Source organism: Anolis carolinensis, chromosome 2 (assembly GCF_035594765.1).
Source record: "Anolis carolinensis isolate JA03-04 chromosome 2, rAnoCar3.1.pri, whole genome shotgun sequence".
NCBI lineage: Eukaryota > Metazoa > Chordata > Lepidosauria > Squamata > Dactyloidae > Anolis > Anolis carolinensis.
The window spans coordinates 134,468,319-134,477,224 of NC_085842.1; positions in this window are offsets into that span (position 1 = coordinate 134,468,319).

Here is an 8,906-nt window from a genome sequence, read left to right on the forward strand (position 1 = left end):
ATATATGCAGATGACATCGGCCTAACAACACAAGCTAAAGACTTTGAAACAGTCAAAAAACCAACTTACTAATGCCCTGAAAGATCTCTCCAGTTACTACAATGAAAACCACTTGAAGCCAAGACACAAGTTTGTGCTTTCCACGTACGTAACCATGAAGACAACAGGAAATTTGAAGTTATCTGCGAAGACCAAGAGCTCGAACACTGTTCGCATCCTATATATTGGTGTCACCTTAGATCGAATACTAACATTGAGGAAACACGGTATAAACACCAAGCACAAAGTAGCTGCATGCAGTAACATCTTGTGGAAACTTACTGGCAGCACATGGGATGCAGACTCAAAATTAATAAGAACATCAGCCCTGACCTTGTCTTATTCAACTGCTGAGTATGTCTGCCCTGTTGGGCACAAGTCTGCCTACGCGAAGCAGGTGAATATAGCACTGAACAAAACAAGCAGAATAGGATGTCTTAAACCTACACCTGTTGAGACTCTAAGCTAACAGGCCTTGCCCTCCCTCCCGATGTGTGACAGGAAGTTGCTGCTAATTGTGACAGAAATAAGGTTGAACACTGTGAAAGGCATCCACTGCATGGCTATCAGCCTCCTCCCAGTAGACTCAAATCAAGAAGAACCACCACTCTTAATGCTCCCCCAGCAACAGCAAGAGTATCCCTCTGGGCAGCTAAACCAGGAAATCCCAAATGGATGGCCCCCACAAGGGTCTGCCTCCAAGGGCAAACCAAGAATGGGCAACTTGGAAGTCCCCAAACAGACTCGGAAGTGCTGTTAGGGAGATCAAAAGACAATAATAATAATAATAATAAGAATAAGTTTATTTATACCCCGCCTCCATCTCCCCTGAAGAGGACTCGGGGCGGCTCACAGATAAAAACAGTATCAGATAAAAACAGTGACAATAAACAATACATCAGTAAACAAAAACATACACTAATTATAAAATTTAAACATTAACCTATGAAAATAAAAACACACTTAATAAAACACAGAATTAAAAACAGCAAATTTGAGTAACAGACTAGCTAAAGCGCACTTTGTTAAAGTTGTAAACTCAAGATAACAGATAAAGTGCTACAAATTCATTGGAGGTCAATTTGGGATGGGAAGGACCCTAAGTTAGTATCAAGTTAATATCATTTATCAATATAAATGGCACTACCTAGAACAGGCATGGGCACACTTGGGCTGTCTGGGTGTTTTGGACTTCAATTCCCACACTTCCTAACAGCCGGCTTGCCCATGCCTGACCTAGAAGAATCCCCCACCTTGTGTGACTGTGGAACAGAACAAACAACTCAGCATTTATATGCTTGCTTACAATGCTCTGCCTCATGCAGAGGAAGAACTGTTTAAAACTACAGACAATGCAGTCACTGTTGCCCGTTTTTGGTCTAAAATTATTTAGCCCCTTGTGTTCCCTCTATTTCATCAGTTTTATACTTGTTGATTTATGCAATGCTTTTGACACAAAATAAATAAAGCTAGAGTCCAAATTCTACCCCGCCCCAAAACCTTTGACTTGTCAGAACAATTGGACCACAACTGTCTTTACTGGTTTCCTATATTTTTCAGGCTCAAGTGGCCCAGGGACTTGTCTCACAACATGCAATCAGGAAAGGGAGGGGAAGGGAGATTCCACTTCTCTCCCCTCCCTCAATCCTCTGGTCAATATCACTGCAGGCATAGGGCCTATGTCATGACTGGAGACCACTGCAACACAGAGGGCGGGCAAGGGGAAAGGAGGTGTGGCCATCCAGCATCACCCAACCCATTATAAGCCGCTAGGTGTGAGGACTCCAGCTTCTGCAGCATCTGGGGACTTCCTGTGTAACCCACACCCAGGGTCAATCTTTTGGAAATTACAACCATCTTCAAGCCTTCTCTAGTAATTTGTTTATCTGTAATCCTGTTGCTTACTTATTATGTGCATGTTCTGATATGCAGCTTTCTTTCCTTGCTCTATGTTTTTCTGAGAAGTTGTGGAAGGGGCTGCATATCATGTGATCCACTCTGAGACGAGCACAGAGCACAGACGTCTTTACACTTTGGGACTACTCAGAATGCAAATTCGCAAATACTTGCCTGCTGACCAGATGGCAAAGAAACGATCTTAAACATATCTGTAACTGACTGTTTCCTAACAGATCAGACAACAGGTTGTTCAGTCTAATTGAAGCCAATTGCCTTGCATAATTACATTTGATTGTATTCCACTTGAGAAGATTCTATTCAAACGGGTTTTTGCCTCTTCTCTAAAAGGTTATGAATACCATTTTCTAAAAGGTTATGATCTCTAAAGGGTCATGTTTTCTAAAACTATCTGGCATACAGCATGCAGAATCCGTTCCAGAGTACTGGCGACTGTAAATACACCTCCTGTTTGATCTTTACCTTCTAAGGGGAGAGTTTTGGTGGAGGGTGCCTAAGTGACTGTGGAGACCTGTTCTGGATCCACATGGTCTTTTGCAATGAAAACATACATTTCCAGATGGGGGATGGTTCCAACAAGGGTTAGGTTAACACACCTTGCTTTTTGCACAATTTCTCCCTTTCGCCCTCTATTTGTGCATCTTAAAAATCCATAGCACTGTTTTTAAAGCTGACCTCCAATTAGAACACTCAAGTGCCAGGATTTCCCAGTTCTCAGTGTTTATTCCACATTTTGAAACTTAGCTTAAAGCCCATCTTTACATTTCTTTTGCTGTCCACTGACATTCTGTTTTCCGTTCTTGAGCTGAGAGTAAAGTAACTGCTTTGGGAGACAGTGATCAAACATTCAGATAACATGGCAATCCAGCGAAGTTGATCATAACTTTAATACTGATGGTGTTTGCTTCTTCCAGAATACTGCCCACTTTTTTCCCAAGAGATTTGCAGGATTTTTCAGAGACCACGCTGATGGAATCTTTCTAGAAGCTGAGAGTGACATTTGTAGACAACCCATGTTTTGCAGGCATACAATAGGGTTGGAAGGACAATGGTTTTACAAACAAGCGTCTTGATATCCCTATGAAGTATGCACACTATTACTTAGTCACTAGTCAGAATGAAGACTGCAATCAAGAAATCAGAAGATTAGGGGTCCATTGATTCTACACTGTAGAATCAATGCAATTTAACACCACTTTGACTGACGTGGTTCAAAACTGTGGAATCCTGGGAGTTGTAGTTGTACAAGATCTTCTGTCTTCTCTGCCAAAGGGTGCTGGTGCCACCACCACCGAACTTCAACTCCCAAGATTATATAGCAGGGGTCCTCAAACTTTTAAAGCAGAGGGCCGGTCCACAATCCTTCAGACTGTTGAGGGGCCGAATTATCATTTGGGAAAAAAAACCGAACAAATTCCTATGCACACTGCACATATCTTATTTGTAGTGCAAAACAACAATAACAATGAAAGAACAATACAATATTTAAAAATGAAAATAATTTTAACCAACATAAACCTATCAAGATTTCAATAGGAAGTGTGGGCCTGCTTCTGGCCAATGAGATAGGTTAATTAGGATTGTTGTTGTTGTTGTTGTGTGTCTTCAAGTCATTTCAGACTTTGGGCAAGCCTAAGTCCAAAATTATTTATTTATTCATTTACTACATTTATTTACTACATTTATATCCCACCCTTCTCACCCCAAAGGGAACTCAGAGCAGCTGTATGTACATACAATATATTATATTATTAGCATAGCACAATATTAGCATTATACTATATTGAACTATACTATACTGTAATATTATATGTAATATATAACATATAATTAATATTATATGATATTATTGTTAGTATTGTATTGTATAAAATGATAATATTATCAATATTATATGTATATACAATATATTATATTATTAAAACTGATATAAAATATTATATTATAAATGAGGGCGGGGGGCCAGGTAAATTACCTTGGAGGGCCGGATCCGGCCCCCGGGCCTTAGTTTGGGGACCCCTGTTCTATAGCATTGAGCCATGGCAAAGTGGGGTCAAACTGCATTAATTCTACAGAGTAGATGTACCCTTGGAGTGAAAAGGGCAACTGTGGAAAAAAAAACCCAGACAAGATTGTGAAGTGTAAATAAATGTGTATAATTTAATTCTAAAGTTAGGAATCCCAATGCCATCGTATTTCCACAACTATATGCATGTGAAACCTGCATAGTGAAGAAAGCCAGATAGGAAGAAAATGGGGTGCTGTATGGATACTGTGGACCACTGAAGACAAATAATTTTTTTTCTAGAGGAAATCAGATCTGAACTTGCCCTAGAAGCCAAGATGACTAAACTGGGACTGTCATACTTTGACCATATCACAAGAAGGCATATGTCTCTAGAAAGACAATCATGCTTGACAAGGTGGAAAGTAAAGTAGAGCCTCACTTATCCAACACTTGCTTATCCAACGTTCTGGATTATCCAACACATTTTTGTAGTCAATGTTTCCAATACATCGTGATATTTTGGTGCTAAATTTGTAAATACAGTAATTACTACATAGCATTACTGCGTATTGAACTACTTTTTCTGTCAAATTTGTTGTATAACATGATGTTTTGGTGCTTAATTTGTAAAATCATAACCTAATTTGATGTTTAATAGGCTTTTCCTTAATCCCTCCTTATTATCCAACATATTCGCTTATCCAACGTTCTGCCGGCCCGTTTATGTTGGATAAGTGAGACTCTACTGTAATAGAAAAAGAAAAAAATTACATTGTAGATGGCTAGACTAAATTAAGGAAGCCAGGAGTCCAAGTCTACAAAAGCTGAACAGGACTGATGATGATAGGGTTACTTGGAGATCTTTCATACATATGTTCGGCAGAAGTTGAAGTTGTCATAAATCTACTACAATACTAAAACACACAATTATTCTCCCAAACTTATCTTGACATGAATACCACCAGGGAGGTGAGCAACAACTACAGCTGGCGCATTTAAAAATATGAACCTTTTAAAGGAACCTCTATGGATGCCCAAATCCGTGGATACTCTAGTCCCATTAATTAGAACGGCATAGTAAAATTGTATTCCTTATATCAAATGGCAAAATCAAGGTTAGCTTTTGTGATTTTGCAAAAAATATTTTCAAGTTATCGATGGTTCAATCCATGGACACAGAAAATGTGGATACAAAGAGCTGACTGTATGCTTGAAATTAAAACCTTCCTTAAGTACACAGTCAAGAGCAGGGGTCCCCAAACTTTTTAAACCGAGGGCCAGTTCACTGTCCCTCAGACCGTTGGAGGGCCGGACTATAGTTTTTTTAAAAAAAACATAAATTCCTATGCACACTGCACATATCTTGTGACACTGCTTTTGGCTAATAAGATGCTCAATGTCTGGTTCCATATTTGTTCCCTCAGGGAGGAAGCAGCCAGGCCTTGAAGCTGCAAGGCTTTTCAATATTAATCAAGGTGATTAATTGCAACATTCTCACTGGCCTCTAACAGAGAAGAGTTATTTCTCCCACCCTGGACCTTTTACAGATATATAAACCTCCCTTGCCTAGTTTCCAACAGTCCTCACAGCCTTTGAGGATGCCTGGCATAGATGTGGGCGAACGTCAGGAGAGAATGCTTCTGGAACATGTCCATGCAGCCTGGAAAATTCACAGCAACCCAGTGATTCTGGCCATGAAAGCCTTCCACAACTCAGAAGAGAAATGTTTGCGTTGTACACAAGGGATTCCTAGCCTAAGGAACCCTATGAAATATATAGGGCTGCCATAAGTCCATGCATGCAGATCTTTTTCCTCAATGCTGCAGATTAGAACTGCTCAAAAAGGTGCACAGCTGGTTGGGGGATTTTGGGAATGGCAGTCCAAAAAGTCCCTTCCCCAATCAATCCCCAAAGGTCTGCCAAGGAATCCCAGGCACCAGAGGCTTTCACTTGCCTAGTTTCCAACAGACCTCACAGCCTCTGAGGATGCCTGGCACAGATGTGGGTGAAATGTCAGGAGAGAATGCTTCTGGAGCACAGCCATACAGCCCGGAAAACTCACAGCAACCCAGTGATTCCAGGCATGAAAGCCTTCAAAAGCAATGTCTTTATTACAGAAGCAGCGCGGAGGGAGGGACTTTAGGACCCAGCTCGCCCTTTTCCTCTCCTTCCTTCCTCTTCTACCAAAGCATGGACGGGGGAGAGAATTTAGGAGCCCGATCACCGGTCTCTTGTTTTTCCTCTCCTGCCTTCTCTTCCAAATTGGCAAAAGAGACAGTGCGTCGTCTTCTTCCTCATCCAAAGCCATGGTGAAAGCACTGCTTTGGAAGAAATGAAGGAAGGAGAGGAAAGTATGCCACCCAGCCTGCAGCCATGCTACCGCCGCCACCACTTTGGAAGAGAGGGAAGGAGAGGAAGAGGAGAAGGACGACACGCAGGCTCCTAACGCCCTTTCCCTGCCTGCTACTTCGGAAAAGAGGAAGGAAGGAAAGGAAAAAGAGAAGTACACGTGGGGGCTCCTGAAGTCCCTCCCCCGCCTGCCTGCCCGCTCGCTGCCAACAGCCTTCAGAAGCAGCAGCAGCAGCCTTCCTCCTCTTGGCTGCCCGTCCCCCATCCAGAACGAGTAACCCCCGGGGGGCCGGATAAATGGCTTCAGCGGGCCGCATGTGGCCCGCGGGCCTTAGTTTGGGGACCCCTGGTCAAGAGGTTCCACTGAATGCAACAAGAAGGGTTCTGCTTCTCACTGCTTTTCTCCCTTCTTGGCCATGTTTTTTTACATAAGCATATTTGTAAAAAGATACATACAAAAAGCAAAATAAGAGAGATTTGAACCTGTCACTTGTCTTGCATTACCTTTGACCCAAAAACAAATGTGTTTTCTCAAAACAAAAAAGCAAACTGAACTGTAGGGTTGTTTTAAACATCTAGGGAAATGTGTCAAATACACAAGCCAATAAGCATTTTTCATCAGATATAATTTTAGGTCATTCTTATAGAGCTTTTTTGCGTTGAATTCATATCTGTGTTTATTTTTTCTCTATCACGTGTAGTTTTTGTGATAAAGCTAATAGAATAATTAATGCATTTACGCACTGATATCAATTAGATTCTATTGATATCAATGCGTCAATGCATTAATTATTCAATTAGCCTCATCGCAAAAACTACATGTGAAAGAGAAAAAATAAATACAGATCTGAATTCAGCACAAAAAAGCTCTGTAAGAATGACCTAAAATTATATCTGATGAAAAATACTTATCGGCTTGTGTTACACAAATGTGAAGCAAAATGTGCAGACTTTACAGTAGTCCATTGTAATGTACTATTCGTCATATTTTAAAAAGTTGATGTGATGGAAAAAAATAAATACATATTTTAAACCAGCATAAACATGATTTAAACTATGCTACTCTCATTGCTGATGATTACAAAAAGTTTGATTTTATTGGCTTGTTATTAATGAGCTGTGACTGGTTTTTCCAGTGACAAATATCTTTGATGATGACTCCGAGTCCAGAATTCCAGGAAGTAGGACACACTTGATCAAAACAGGGCCTATAAATACACCAGTGTCTACCTGTATTCTTTTATCAATGAGCAGTTAAAGTGAACTTAAAGTGCAATGATGTACTGCATTATTAAATAAATCCACAGTGCATTAAATTAATCTTATGACTTTCATCAACCATGTATGACATATCTTAAAGAGATAACAAAAAAATCCTGTTAGAAAACTAACTAAATTAAGGATTAATACCACAGGTTCATAAGCTAATTATACATACATTAACCATCAGGCCTCTACCTATTGCTAATCACAATTGATGAATGTCTGAAGTTTTAGCACAGTGGTTCTCAACCTGGGGACCCAGATGTTTTTGGCCTTCAACTCCCAGAAATCCTAACAGCTGGTAAACTGGCTGCGATTGCTGGAAGTTTTAGGCCAAAACATCTGGGGACTCTAGCATGATGAAAAGAAGTACATTATGTGGCAGAATTAAAATGATGCATATTTCGCGTTTGGCCAGTCCACACACTGTCTTGCCAGAGAAAAGATATGCCACGCAGATGATCAGTAAAGAACAAGAAGTTTACTCTTTACAATGCAGAGCAAGATATATACAGTCATATTAATAGTTGCATTGACTCAAACAGTATCCTTTAAGAGAGATTCAAATAGTCCTTAACCGTCCATGTAATCTTAAATTTACTGAGTTTGCATTATCTTTTAATTGAATGCTTTAAAATCTATGGTATTTCTGAATGGTTGACTTGAGTTTTAAGTTACTACAAAGGTAGGAAAACCTAATTTAGGATCCAATTTCTAATGAGGGAGGCAATGCCTTGGACTCTAATCATGCAGACCTAAGGATTTTCATTAGCAACAGCCTGTAGCAAAACCCTCTTCCTTCCCTCACCCAAGTGAAATTTTGCCTTATGATATTAATTATATTTACCGTACTTTGTTTTTACCACACCTATCTTCCCCAGAGGACTCAAGGCAGCTAACAACCACATAACTTTGATCAATTTAAAACAAAGCAAATACAAAAATTTAAAAAAAAAACCAGTACTGGGCAGAGCCATCCTTAGGTAATTTTTAAGAGTAGGCAATCAGAATTTTGCCCCCCCCCCAAATTTCGGCCCCCCCCTCCAAACCCGGGGGGGGGGGGTCTGCAAAGCGAAGAAAGGCGTTCCTCGGAGCTTTGCAGACCAGAGCTTGTGAGGTCAAAACTAGGCAAGTGGGGTTTATATATCTGTGGAAAGTCCTAGGAGAAAGAACTCTTGTCTGTTTGAAGCAAGTGTGAATGTTGCAATTGGCCACCTTGATTAGCATTGAATAGCCTTGCAACTTCAAAGCCTGGCTTTGAACAATTTCAACAGAAAGGGGGAAAAAAATGAAAACGAACAAAATCTGGCTACCAGTATTTTAAAAAATC